This window comes from Haemaphysalis longicornis, unplaced genomic scaffold (genome assembly GCF_048455015.1).
Source record: "Haemaphysalis longicornis isolate Haplotype H1 unplaced genomic scaffold, Haemaphysalis longicornis Haplotype H1 scaffold_8, whole genome shotgun sequence".
NCBI lineage: Eukaryota > Metazoa > Arthropoda > Arachnida > Ixodida > Ixodidae > Haemaphysalis > Haemaphysalis longicornis.
In genome coordinates, this window is record NW_027526445.1 from 190389850 (window position 1) to 190404907 (window position 15058).

The 15058-nt window shown below is 44.6% G+C and overlaps 1 non-coding gene across 1 annotated transcript; it reads right to left on the reverse strand.

Moving 5' to 3' along the window:
* Positions 1 to 14663: 14663 nt before the first annotated feature.
* Trnat-ggu (transfer RNA threonine (anticodon GGU)) lies at positions 14664 to 14736 on the reverse strand. The gene has a single exon. It is a non-coding gene; the product is annotated as a tRNA-Thr (tRNA).
* Positions 14737 to 15058: the final 322 nt, after the last annotated feature.

The following is a 15058-nucleotide window of genomic DNA, read 5'->3' on the forward strand; positions in this document are numbered from 1 at the left end:
ACAATCTGTTATGTAGTCGTGTGTACCAACACAGCAGCCATCTTGCCCTGTCTTATTGCCATTATATTTGCAATAAAACCTTCGCTCCCATAGTTTGCACGAGTCTCCAAAGCATTAATTTGTTTCAAACCTGCGTACGGTCACCTCGCATAGAAAATTGGTGGCATCAGCCAACCCCGTACCTGAAGACACACATGCAATGTTTTTAACACGAAATTGTTTTATGCCGTAGTCCACCAAGATCTATCTGACGTCATATCCGTCACGGAAATGACATCACCAGAAGAAATTCGATTGACGCCGTTGCGCGGCGATTCGAGCCACAATGTCTTGCGCCGCAACGGGAGGTACGAAACGCGTCATTGATCTATGAACAGACGCGTCAATAGGACAACAAAGCGGCCCTATATCATTCCTTCTAGATGGTGCTGCCATCTAGGAAATGCGAAGCGAAGTAGTGCATCATGACGCTAATGAGCGCCGACAGTTGGCGCCTCGATGCGAGCGCCTACGTGTACGTGGGGTGCGCAGCGTAAGCTGCGGAGAAGCCGACTTGCAGATATCGCGCTCGTGAAACGGTCCGCGCTGCTTTTTTTCGCTGCAGCGGACCGTGTGTTCACCAAACAATTCGCTGACAACCCGTTCGGTTTCGTTCGCAGGGACGGTTTCGTTCGCAGGGAATGCTACGGCGCGAGAAATCCAGTGTCTAACGTTGATGCGTATAACGATGCCATACCGACGAAATATAATAGCGGTGTGCAAGTTCATGTAGATACGTAATATACACTCAACTGCTCCTGCAAAGCCACATTTCGCTTCCGTGCCAGCGCCTTGTCTTGTCCATCTTTCTTTCATGCTGTTTTAGCGCTGTTATTCTCGGTCAAGTTTGTACCAACAAGCTCGCACTACCACGTTTTCTCACTTTCGTGTTTTACCGGTTCCTATAGAAGAGGCCACCCCCACACTTTACGTGCATTCTTGCGGCTTTAGGAGACATTAGAGAGGAATAACCTCTTTTCACTATTTTTACTGCACCCCACAATCTAATTACGTCTCCTAAGCCATTTCTCCAAAGGGTGGTGCGTACACCAGCGTCTAGGCGTGCATTAGTATGCTGTCGTGTAGAATTGGTCATAACCTCAGGAGCCTCCCCAAAACCTTTTGGGCGATTTTGCCATCCGGGGAACTGGCTGCGAAGCCTGCGACACTTGCCTGCGCCAACGCCTCATTCCCCTTATCTGCTAGAGGAGATGGCTCTTCGATGTAAAGTCGGTATTAACAGGCGGCGAGTTTTCTGCGCATTTAGAGCTTTTCGGCATGCTCTAGGTCGTCCAGAAAGTACAGGCTACCGCTTGAATACAGAGATAAGGCTTATGTGACCGTCGACTGGTTTAGTGGAAGCCCAGAATCTCAGGTCAGGTTTTGTGAAAAGAAAATCCTAGGTTAGAACGAATGCTTCTTAGAATAAAAATGCAAAACCTTCTTTTCTGAGCTAAAGCTGTATAATGAGTGCATAACTAACATTTCAGCGGCCGAATATATAAGAGCGGAAGTCACAGTCCCCTGGTGCGTTAGAGCTTCCCTCTTTGCAGTGCACCGTACCATGTCCCTCTGCAACCAATTCGAAGCGAAAACCGCTAAAGAAGACAGCATATTCTGGAAGTAAGTGGAAAAGAAAAGTACCACAGAAATACCATGTGCCGAAGTTCGCGGCGACGGCTGGAACACCCACCACCATCGTAACACTGAGGACCCTTCGTTCTACAATACGGTTCCGCCTAACTGTTGTGGGTCAGATACAGGAGCTGCAAGAGGATGCTACATGACCTAACTCTGTATGCGTATGTAGCTTTCATATTCAAATAATTTATTTGTCCACTCGCGTAAGCTTCGTCAAGGATGGTAACTTGGTAACTTTTGTTCTTATTTTTTGCAGTGTGTAATATACGGAGATTCTGAAATAAAAAAACTACACCATCTCACCGAAGGGAACTATGTGGTGATGCAAAGCAGAATTGTTCGCGTCCATTCAGCTCATCGGACGGTGCAGCGTGTCTCAACCGAAGCAGCAACTGATGAACTGGTGCGCGGACCGGGTTTATTATATAGAGCAGATGGAGTGGAGAGGAGGAGATGATAGGGGAGACGCGCATGCGCACTTATCGCGCAGATGGCGTGTTGCCATTATGTTGAGTGATCTGGTGTTTAGTAGCGCCAGAGGGAATTCCACGTCCAGGTCCACACCGGTTGCATAGGCACCCAAATACTGTTGTGTTACGGTGAGTAGGCGGTGATGCTCGAGGCGCCGAAACTCGTCCATCATGTTCTTGTCGATGTTGTCGTCTCCGTGGTAGAATCGGTAGTCTCCGTCAGCGTTGCTGAGGTAAGGGTTGTTGACGTTGGTGCACCGGCTGAGAGCAACGTACACGCCCTCGTCTTCACAGCTTTGTCTTCTTCTCCTTCTTCTTCAGCGGTTCCCCTACAGCAAGATGACGACGGTGGTTGAACGTGAAGCTATCTCGTGATGGATTCTTTGGTTGACCAATCCCTAGGGGCATCCTGCCAAAATCATCACCAGAAGCGCTGCTGACGGGGCGAGAGCAACGTATACGCTCTCCTCTTCGCAGCTTTGTCTTCTTCGTCTTCAGCGGTTCCCCTACGGGAAGATGACGGCGGTGGTTAAACACGAAGCTATCTCGTGATGGATTCTTTGTTTGGCCAGTCCCCGGGGGCATCCTACCACAATCATCATCAGAGTCGCTGCGGACAGGACGCGGGACATCCCCCCGAGCAAGAGAGGCTAACATCCTCCTCTAAAGTTTTCAGTTCGTCGTTTCTATTGACGTTCAGCTTCGCGTGCCTTCGTTGTATCAGTAGCTTCTTGACGTAGTTTGAATGAGTCAAGGACTTAAGGCGCGTTCGTAGCACTTGCTCCTGTCTCAGTTTTGTAGCGCAGTGGGAAGAGCGCCGCGTACCTCCCGTTGCGGCCAGGGAGTCATGAGATCGAAACCGGCGCCGATAACTATTTCTTTTTTATATAGTGTAGGGGGAGAGGAATGGACAACGGACGGACGCCGGACATAGCCCCGAGCAAGAGATGCTTTGCATTTAAAACGCCTTCCGATTTGGCTACTAATGGGACCCAAGGTATGTACCACGGAGGTCGCCCGTGTTATTATAAAGGATTAGTGTACAACCATAGATTGCATCTGCCGGTGTTCATCACCCCTGATGTTTTCGACTTCAGCTGATCTGTTCGGTGCAGTGTTTGTCGCGGAGTAAACTTCACTATAGAAATTTGTAGTAATAGTGCGGCGCGGCAGGCAGTGAGTTCATTTGGTCGACACTCATTATCTGGTGCCTTCTATGACTGCCGATAGGTAGCGTGTATTTTTCCTTTTTTTTCATACTTTCACGCTTTTCAACGCTGTAATCTTCTTTTGGTTACATGCCAGTCACCCTAGTTATTCCTACAGAAAGTCTCATAGCGATAACGAGCTTTCTACTCACGTAGTTGCACCTGTTTATATTTCCCCTCTAGCACTCTCTGCACGCTGGATCACTCGTATCCATTTCGGAGGTGGCACACATTTGCGAGGTTAACTGAAATCATTGAGCTTTGGAGGTCAAAGTGCTCTACGTTCGTCTCACATGCCCAGTGATTCCGGTTACAAACCAACCTATCATAAATGATATGAATTTTGTTTCGATCAGTATTCGTTACGACATAATAAAATGTCACTGAGACATATGGCTTTAGTTGGAGCCTTCGCTAACCCGATTTGTATCCTTTGAGCAGTCCACCATTAGCTTTGAGCCATGAACCTAGTATTTTCGACACACGTAGCTAAATAATTGCTTCGCATTAAAGCCTCCGAGGCACGGCATCTGTCTAACCACTACGGAAGGCAAAATAAGCAAAGCTTCTCTCTCTCCCTACCTTATTTATCTACGAGAAGAGCTGTAAATGTTTGTACAAGCTGAAAATTTGAAACGCCTGACTAATGCCAGTTATACTGGCAGGTACGTATGAAAAACAAAAAGCCCGCCAGAGCATGGAAGAATAATGCATTCCATTGGTGAAGAAGATAATTTATCTAAGGTCATTGGTACAGCGTATTGAGAGTATTGGTGCAGAGTACGAAATGAAACGGAACACCCAAACAGGCCCTTCGTAAGGCCTCTGCTTGTTATTCCCCAGGTCTGCCGCATCCTCACACCAGTTTTTACGATAAAACTCCACAGCTTCATTAGGAAAATATATAAATAAAATCCCCATGTATTACTTCTCAAGGATACGAAAACGATGAAACAAAATTTCGCAATAATATCAATGACTATAAGAAAACCATATTCCTAACCCCTCAAGCTCACATTGGTACCCACGCTGTCCAAGTCGTGCACCTAATTTGATTTAACAGAGCCACGAAGCAACGTTACAATGAATTCACTCTTGGCAGATCTCTAATATGAATATTGCCGACTCAATTCATCATTCTGTGACATTCCGAAACTGGCCTCTCTCACGATCAACGAAATTGGCTTTACTTTTTCTACACAAGCGAACCTCCAGCACCTCATTGACTGTCAATCAATTTTCTTGCGACCATCTCTTGTATCGAAGGCGCAAGCGCCCAACCAACATACAAATAAAAAAAACTTCATTAAAAAAATCTCAGTCAATTCATTAGATATTGTTCCCCCAAAGTGGCCTCGTACAACCCGTAATCGTGACGCGCAATGAACCCTCACCTCACTGATACCACATTAATTTGAAAATTCTCGATCCCGTCTGCTCTTCCACTTTAAACACTTTGAGCTTGTGGCCTTTTTTCTTCCAAGCAAGGTGACAGAACTGACTATATTCCCATCCCGCAAAAGGAACTGTACTTAATTATTTTGACCTTAACACGAAAAAACGACATTGCAAAGATCTAGAAAGTGGTGAAGAAAAACATGGGCATGCGTTTCTGTCCGTCTTCGTGTGAGGTTAACTCATTTGAATAAAAGAGGGAACATAATAAAATTCCGATTAACAGTCATGTGAGAAGCACGCATGGGTATTGCCTAAAAAGTCTCTGATGATCAGAATCTGCCGAAGTGCGTCCAAAATTTGCGTGTATTGCAGGGCTTGGAAAAAAATGCGCGTCAGTACGCTCAAACTAAAGTCTACTTCTGTTTTCTTTAAAAAAGTATGTATACGTTTGCGTTATTCTTTACTTTGGAAGACTATTTGCAGGCATTGCTAACGTAGGCACATGTATTAAAAAGAAAACCCTTGCTTCCAACGTGGTGCCTTGAAGATGACTCAAAATTATTGTATTTATTGTGAGAATGAAGCGCGGTGTGTCGCTCCAAAGGAACACGGTGTTTATGTGGAGAGGTACAAATTCATTATGCGATGTGATGAACCATAACGTTGGCTGTATGCAGGAGCTGTTACCAGAAAACGATGTGCACAGTCTGCCAAAAAACTAAGAATAAAGTGCAGTACAATACACATCTCTCTACATAGTGACAAAAACTTGGTTACCTTAAATTGCCTTTCATCTGCTTCGATGTGTATCATACGCAAGGCCGACGTTGCCGCGTCTACAATGTCGTCCACAAATTCAACCAAATTTAACTCTGCCAGGTGCTTTAGGGATCCCCACATCCACATAAAAGATAGCATGTTCTTAGGCTGCGTTTTGCTGCGAAATAAAACAAAAAAGTTTGGTTAACGAAAGAACGTAAATATATCACGTGCTTGAAACTAGACGCTTATGCGTCTCATTGCGCCAATGACGCCACAGCACCCGAAGCTCTAAATAGCTCTACTTAAAACGCTTTATTTTCTGCTGACACAAATAGAAACTATAGGCACAATATCCGCGCAATCACCGCTCTAGCAAGGCGAGATTTCACATCATGGGGGTTAAGCGCGTCATTTCTTGACTGAAAGAGGCCATGGCCACTATCGTGGGCTCTCTCCGCAACATTGAATTTGCTTAAGTGTCAGTCCCCTTCTCAAAATGCCCACATCTATGGTTATAACCACACAAGCCACTGGCGCGCACCCGAAGAAGAGCCATAGCGTAATGCCATGATAACGAAAGCCCAGACTAAAATACACTGTAAGCGGTCTACATTACAACACGTTATCAATGGACAATGTAGCCAAAAAAGGTGGTTGTCTATAATACAAAACAAGCAGGCTGTGCTGCATGTATCATGCCAGCCTTTGGTTACGCCTTGCCTCAGTCACCTTCAGCCCCGTGGACCATATGCGATAATATATGAAGACATTGTAACCCCTTTTCTGCAGCCCTAGATTGCGCTATGGCAACTTTTATTATTAGACGAACGCTGTGCATGCAGTGACCTGTTCTTTTTTGCGTGTACATTCCTTACATTTGTTACCCACCAGAGCTGATGTTGATGTTAGTACTGCCCTATTTACCACCAGGAACTATCATTTAAGCGGTATTTTGTCTTTTTTCTTGTTCTCAAGTTGTTGAGGGGTTCACTGAGGTACCCGAATAAAACGCTTCAACGCCGTTAACAACTAGTACTCCACAGGTTACCTCAACATAGATATTTTATTTCAATAACTATCCTGTAAGATGTCGCCAGTTTTTTTTTTGTTTTTTTTAACACGGCTCATTTCTTGTGCCACACAAATAACGTAACTTTAGATTTTAGCGTGGTTTTCTCTCCTCGTGTTTTGCGTCCTTTTTCGCTGGTTGCCGTTCCTTCGATATGTACCAACTGGCGCAGCAAGCTGCACTCATTCCTCCTCCTGACTAGTTCCTCCTCAGGTGCAGTAAACCTATTGTCCATGGTCATGCAGAATACGTGCTCCAAAGAAATGTTACTATTGCAAAAAAGTGGAAAAGTATGCAAACATCCAGCGTCTGATATTTTGAGAGGGCAGTAGTTTCAAATGTATCCGGCCTATCAAAGGGGAAAATATAACAAACAATTGGTGCCGTTTGTACTGGTAGGCTGGAGAGAAACAGCAGAACTTGCTCCCCCTGTCTCTCCGTCGGAGACCCGGCTGTTTATCAGCAGCAGCAGCCCAATTCGTATACTGCAGGGCAGAGGCCCCTCCCGTCGACCTCAAACCACCCCTGTCTCGTGCTTCTCAAGTTCATTTTTGGCACCGAATTCGCCTATTTCGTGCCTCCATCAAGTGATTGACCTTTTTTTCTAGGCAGTCTTTCCGTGTCCACCCTGTTACCCTCGTTGTCCACCGGGTGTGATTTTGCCGAACAACGTAGCCAGCCCAACTCCACTCCTTTTTACTTATATAAACTGTGATATCTTCCCTAGTTAGTCGCCTGATCCAGGAAGCCCGATTCCTGTCTCTAAGTTTTACTATGTTCAATTGTCATTCCATGGCGCGCTTGAGTCGACGTAAGTTTTCTTTCAAGTTGTTTAGTAAAGCGCAAAGTTGTCAAGCTTAGGCCTTTACGTGCCATATTTTTCCGAACTTGCTCCCTAAAGTTTTTTGCTGGTAGTACACAGTCGTTTCGTGCGCAAGGTTTGGCATTTCTCCCAACGTGGACCGCTAACCCGCTGCCAAAGACAAACTCTATGCCCATGCTACGAACCCAACTAAAATGGTGTGCGCCCAGAATGCCATGATAGGCGCCTGTTTAATAACGCGAGGGACCCTAGTTCGTTTCCGACCACGGGAAGCGTGTTTTTTCTATCCCATTGGCTGCGCATATTATTTTTGCACGGCAACACACGGGCGAAATGCCTTGTGTTGCCGTGCCTTGCGTGCTGATTATACGGCCCTTCTGGTGTGGGTGAAGAACACCTATTGACGGACTTATAACAGAGCGGCACCTTGGAGAGAGTCCTCCCTATTCTACAGTTGCCGATTCACCGTTCCACTTTAGTACAAATTTGGGAATCCCATTTAGTTCTAGTTTTGACCGCTGTGCGAGCCAGCTGAACGAGTTCTCGTGGAGCTGGGAGGTCCAGGCAGCCGAGAAGGGCAGCCTCCCACTGTTCCAATTTATGGTAGCCATTAGAGGGAAGAAATCGTATCTCTGGTATGCCCGTACCATTTGGTAGGCATCCGCCATGACGCTGCAGTAATAAATACGGTCAGTAAAAGAAGAAGAGAAGTGCTACACGACGGTCGATCATAGTATGGTATTCGTAAAAGAAGAAGAATTTAACGGTGTGCCTTGTCTAGACCGTTGATGGGGTCAGGTATCGACGACGATTGCGTGTGTAGTCGATGCAGCTGTCTTTAAATGATAATAGTAGATAGCTGTATGGCTTTAGGTATTCTCGGTTTACGCCGGGTGCCCGGTAGATGAGTGCGCGGGCGGCCGAGTTAGCAACCGACCTCCCTGGTTAACCCTGGTCAAGTAGAGCCCAAACGAGATACCGGAATATGGGGTGTTTCTCCCGACAAGCTCTGAGAAGCATTTTCTGAGCTATGATGCGTACAACCCCGCTCAAAATTTCAACAGGCTCCTCGCTATAGGCGGGTCGTTGGAAGATACAAAAGTGATCGCTACTTTTTTCGCGTGCAACGCACTTGGGCCTTAGCAAGGGGCCGCCCACTTGAATTCCCTCCTGAATTCCCCCTGTGGTGTACCATCCCCCCTATGGATGGCCCGGAACGTCCACGTAAAACACTCTGACTTATGCTCTTGCAGATTATGCACCCGCTATTCCCCCCAAGCGTATTCTGGTTACTTTCACTTTAATTTGCCTCATGGGCAACGACAATGCACGAATGAATCTGTTACAAATTTTTAAATACCAGCTAGAAATGTCCAGAATGGTAATGATTACAGAGCATCTCGATACAATTCACAGGCAATAGACTATTCTCGGCTGGGGAAAATTACCATGGTGCTGAAACTATTGCTGCAACTTGAGAATTACAGTTCCCTAACACTTTTCACGTGTTTTTACGAAGGGGATGTGCTGTTTTGAAACAATCTATGTGAAACATGACACAAGCAAATTTCAAGAACCATTTCAACTTAACCAATAAAGACGTTAGGCATGAAGTATACTATAACTAAAATTCAAAAAATCCGCACAAGTACGAAGAAAGTTTCTTCCTGCGGTAGCAGGAAGAATACTTTTGTGAATGTGAAACATGACACAAGCAAATTCAAAAAATTTCAACTTGACCAATAACGACGTTAGGCATGAAGTATACCATAACTAAAATGGCAAAAATCCGCACAAGTACGAAGAAAGTTTCTTCCGGCGGTAACAGAAAGAATACTTTTCGGACATATCTTCCTTTGGTTTTTAGAATGCACCTCAAACTTGTCTAAAATCCCCAAACGGACGAAACGTACATGACCATTTGAGTCGAATCACCAAATAAAAACTTGTCGCGTGCTTAAAAGAAGGGGTACAGGTGTTATTAAGAAACAGGCATCAGCAGGAAGAATATAATTTCGAATAAAGAGTGCACCAAAGGCAATTTTGTATGCTTCATTGCGATAAAAATGAGAAAAACGTGATATGACCTATTTTGGGCCCCAGATGATTAGTTTAAAAAGTTCACAATTATCAATGTACTTTTCTAAGGTGTCAACTTACTCTTTGCGGAAGGCATTGGCGGCGTTTTTGAGCATATACCACATCGTCACCTTGTCCGCGGCCTCCTGCAAACAAAAAGAAACGCGTTTTTTGCTATTAGGTCGTACCCCATATGCACGAGTAAAATCGTTGGGTAACACACCACCCAAAGAAAATGAGGGTGTCCAAAAATCTGCTTTATTGGAACGCTGTCATGGCACTCGCTAGGAATATAACCTTGGAGAAGTTATGTGCTTAGGACGGGCGGCACCCCGCAGCAAAGTTATTACCCATAAAATAGGCACGGATAGTACAGCAATCACATAACAACCTCCGTAACCCCAAAACGAAGTGGCGGAGCCGACCTCATGATTGTACCAATTATCTTCAGAATATCGTGCAGCCTCACGTGAGCACGATAAAGTTGACAATCATCAACAGAACAGTAAATAAGGCACTTTGAACCTCCCGAATTTCACGGCCAATAAGTGTTGCCCTCATATTGGGCCTCTGTGAGAAAATGGAAGACGTCATTGCAATTACACTAAAAAAAGCTCCTCTCAAACCGAACTCATTATGCGCCATCGCATTTAAGATAGGCAGCACTCCGTGAAAAAAAATATTTGGTGCCATAATGGAGATCTCACCGATCTAGAAACTCCATATGACAGCTCTTTCTAGAAATAACAAAGACACGAAGCTACAAAAAGAAAGGCTCAAGTTCCTTCGAGGAAAGGTCAACCCGTTAAAGTGCAGCGTACACCTACGTTGCAAACAACGAAAGTGCGAAAGCAACATTTGTAATATAAAACTGCCGTGGCCACAGCAAGACCATCCAAATTTGAAGGATGGACGACAAAACTGGAACGTCGTTGTGGCAAAAAATCGCAGAATTATTAACTCGCCGAACAAACATGAAAATAATGACGAAAATGCAATTAGATTCTTGGTTTCACGCAAAATAGCGAAACAAGTGGGAAAAATTCTCTCATCAACAATGAAAAACGTTCATGACATGCAGTGAGCACCCGGACACAGCCCAACAATAAGCACATAAACTCGCATGTTATGCTGCTTGCTCGGACGAATACCACACTAACCACCTCTATAAATATCGTTCATGCCTAGAAACCCGATCCTTCTCGACCTACATGAAGGCTCAGCTTCAAATAATTGCCAACTTGCTCAGAATAAACGAACACATAAATCTACAAGTAAGCTTTGGTGGTTAACATTTGGTTGCTAAGATCAGACAATATCCTTAATACAAGATACATTCCGTAAAACACACCTTTGTAAACGCAACCAGGTCATACTGAAGGATATTCGCATGGATAATAACTCAAGCATTACATTTTCCACTTCAGCCCAGACATGAGAAACAGCTTTCACATGTTCGTAATGTCATGATTAGCGTGAGTTGATTTCGAAATCAGCAGAGAGAGGGGCCGCTTTTCCAACACTGCACTTTGGGTTCCGCTCTTGAGTTGCCAACCTTCTCCTCAACGCATTTTCCCAAACTGCTACTACTCCTTCATCACAATTGTCTTTTGTCTCGATGTATCGCCGAATAAGCCAAATTAATCAATCACAGCATTTATTAATATACACTTTGTACCTATAGTACTGTCGGATTCTTGTTCAAACTGATCAACACCCTGGAGCCACAATCTTTTACACACCATGACATCCAATACGAGCGTGAATGGCCTTATTGTCTTTTGCAGGGCGATTAAGGATTTTAAGGCTATAGTCTTGACCTTTCACTACCAGTTCATGGGAAGCGTGAATCAGAAATGTAGCAACTCCGTAGCAAATCTCTCCCTCAAAGTAGAAATAGTGCGTTTCGGCGTCTAAACTTTGTTAATAAAGGCAAAAAAGTTCGCAGGAAAAAGAAGTTTTTAATATTGCGGAAGAAATACCTGGCTGATCCTCGCCTGTTTCGCGTTCGCATCTGGTCCCCAAAAATCGTTCTGAAGCTGCTCAATGGGTCGCATCAATTGTTCGTCGCCAACGCTACATTGTACATTGTTGGGGAGCACGCGCCGGTTCAGCAAGGTGTGGGTACGAGCGAGTTGGTAATCTATTATAACTTTGTAGAGCCCAGCAAAGAGAATACAGGAGGAGGGATACAAGGACGAGCGCATTGTGGTTTCTGTCATTGTAGGCACTTCACCAGGCTCATTTTCGTCCTCATAGTCAGCTGCATCGCCCACAGCTCTCTTCAACAATGTAGGCGTCAGAAAGCATTCCGGTAACGGAAACATTGGCCTCTCACAGCGTAAACTGGCCGTTCACGACCGTGTTTGGCGCCTAGTAGCAGCTAAGCGTTCGGACAACAAAGACCTTATTTATTTTATTTATTTTATTTAGACAATACTGCAGGCCAGGATTAGGCCCAAGCAGGAGTAGTAAAGTGATTACATAATATATCAGCCAAAAGTGATTATACAATCTCAAGAAACATCAACAAAAGTGACAGACAGAATATTACTACACATGAAAAAGCTGCTCAATTGATGCATGCACATTCGGTGAAGTAAAGAGAGTGGCAGGGAGATTATTCCATTCAAATATTGTTCGCGGGAAAAATGAATATTTATAGGCGCTTGTGCTTGTGCGGGCGAACACGGGGGTAAATTTAAAAGGGTGGTATTGCCTCTTAGGGCGGGAGGAAAGAGGGGCAAGGTATAATGATGCGTCAAGGCGCAGTTTGCGGTTCTAAAGATCGGCGACAAATTTTAGTCGATTGCTTCTACTCCGAGATTCTAGCGTTGGAATTCCGTTGCTCTGCATGAGTGTGGTAGGGGAATCATGTCTTTGATAGCGGTTATAGATGAAGCGAACAGCTTGCCTTTGAATTTGCTCGAGTTTGCCAATATATTTTTTTGTATGCGGATCCCAGACCACCGATGCGTACTCAAGGCGCGATCGAATTAATGTGTTCTAAGCCAACAATTTGATGTTGGGAGGAGAGTACTTAAGTTTATGTTTTATGAGTCGCAGTTTCCTTCTAGCCGAAGTGCAAATATTATCAACATAAGTCGACGTGGAGAGATTGCCAGTAATTGTCACACCGAGGTACTTAAAGCTACTTGTTAAGCTGACAGGGGCGTTCTTAATTGTGTACTAGTATTCCAGGATTTTTTTTTGTTAGTTATACGCTTGAACACTGTTTTGTCGGGGTTAAGTGTCATGCTCCATTTTTCGCACCATGTGAGCACGCCATCGAGACTTTCGTTTAGAGAAACCTGATCGTTAACGTTTTTAATACTTTTGAATAGCAAGCAGTCGTCTCCAAATAGCTGGATATGAACATCCTGGTATATACAAGTTGTCATATCGTTTACATAAATCAAGAACAGTAGGGGCCCGAGTACGCTTCCTTGGAGAACTCCGGAAATAACGGGGAGGGTATCAGAGTGAAAATCATTTAGGTCAACAAATTGTTCGTGCTGTGCAAGGTACGATATAATCCATTTAAGAAGCGTGCAAGGAAAACCGAGTTTGTTTAGCTTAAATATCAGTCCAGAGTGAGAGATTTTGTCAAAAGCTTTGCTAAAGTCAAGGAAAATTACGTCAATTTGGCCTGATGCATCTATGGTAGAAGAAAAGGAATGGATAGTGGAAATTAGTTGAGTAGTGCACGACAAACCCTTGCGGAAGCCGTGCTGGTTGGGGAGAGAATGTTGCGCTTATCTAAGAAATCAACTATGTAGTTAGCGATTACGTGTTCCATGAGTTTACAAGAAGAGCTTATCATAGATATAGGCTCGGTAATTTGGCAGCAATGCGTTGTCCCCTTTTTTAATCACCGGTACAACACGAGCGATGCGCCAGTCTGAACGGACAACGCCAGTTGAAAAAGACAAACGAAAAATAGCAACCAGAAAGCGAGCTAATGATTCAGCGTAGCGGCGCAGAAAGGCGTTAGGAATGTTATCCGGGCCAAACGAGCATTTTGAATCTAAGTTTAGAAGCATCGAGAAAACGCCTTCAAATCTTATGAATTCTGCGCTCATATCAACCATGTTAAAACCTAATGTGTTATCAGATGCCTGCAGCGCACTTTGCCATGCGTCTCCTCTGTCAACAGTTTGAGATATCCGCGGTTCCCTGAAAAATTATTTATTCAGATACCCTAAAGGCCCCGAAGGGCATTACATAGGGGGGGGGGGGTGAACAAAGCATGGGATACATTTCAATTCAAGAGCAAACAGTCAATATCCGATATAAAGGGGGACAAATAAATGGCGCCTATGAGAGGTAAATTCCCCGCACGAATAGGTTACGACAAAACCAATAATTACATTATATATATATATATATATATATATATATATATATATATATATATATATATATATATAACACCGAAATAAGGGTTGGCAGTCAAGAACACCTCGGAAAGCAAAGGGGAGGTTGTGTTAGCTCATTGAAACAGATAAAGAATTTGGAAAGAAAGAAAGAAAGCGAAGAAAAAATGCCCGCCAGGTGGGATCCGAACCCACGACCTCCAGAATACCGGTCTGGTGCGATAACCACTACGCTACCGGCGGGGCGATTTTCTCCCCCGCTTTCTGGGGTATTGACCACTGGGGTATTGGTTGACCACTCTCGACATGTCTACGACATGTCGAGAGTGGTCAACCAAGCACAGGAACAAAATTACATCGACATAAATACCCCAGAAAGCGGGGGAGAAAATCGCCCCGCCGGTAGCGTAGTGGTTATCGCACCAGACCGGTATTCTGGAGGTCGTGGGTTCGGATCCCACCTGGCGGGCATTTTTTCTTCGCTTTCTTTCTTTCTTTCCAAATTCTTTATCTGTTTCAATGAGCTAACACAACCTCCCCTTTGCTTTCCGAGGTGTTCTTGACTGCCAACCCTTATTTCTGTGTTATTTCTACGAGTCCCACATTTCCTATTCTGATTCGCTATATATATATATATATACGTAGCGAATCAGAGTAGGAAATGAGGGGCTCGTTGAAACTTGCACAAAAATAAGAGTTGGCAGTCAAGAAAACCTCGGAACGTAAAGAGGAGGATGTGGTAGGTCATTGAAACAGATAAAGAATTTGGAAAGAAAGAAAGAAAGTAGAGAAGAAATGCCCGCCAGGTGGGATCCGAACCCACGACCTCCAGAATACCAGTCTGGTGCAATAACCACTATGCTACCGGCGGGGCAATTTTCGCCTCCACATTCTGGGGTATTTATTTTTAAGTATTTTTGTTTTCTGTGCTTTGTTTTCTATGCCAGCGCCACTCGGACTACTCGGGGTGAAGGGGACCTTTTTAACCCCTGGACCGTGACTTGAGTGTCTACGACATGTCGCGAGTGGTCGACCAGCGTTGAACCCTCTTAAGCTTCCTATGGCACCAAGACTGCCAGAACAGAGGCCCTCGCTATGCATGTAGCGAATCCGAATAGGAAATGAGGGGCTCGTTGAAAATAACACAGAAATAAGAGTTGGCAGTCAAGAAAACCTTGGAAAGCGAAGGGAAG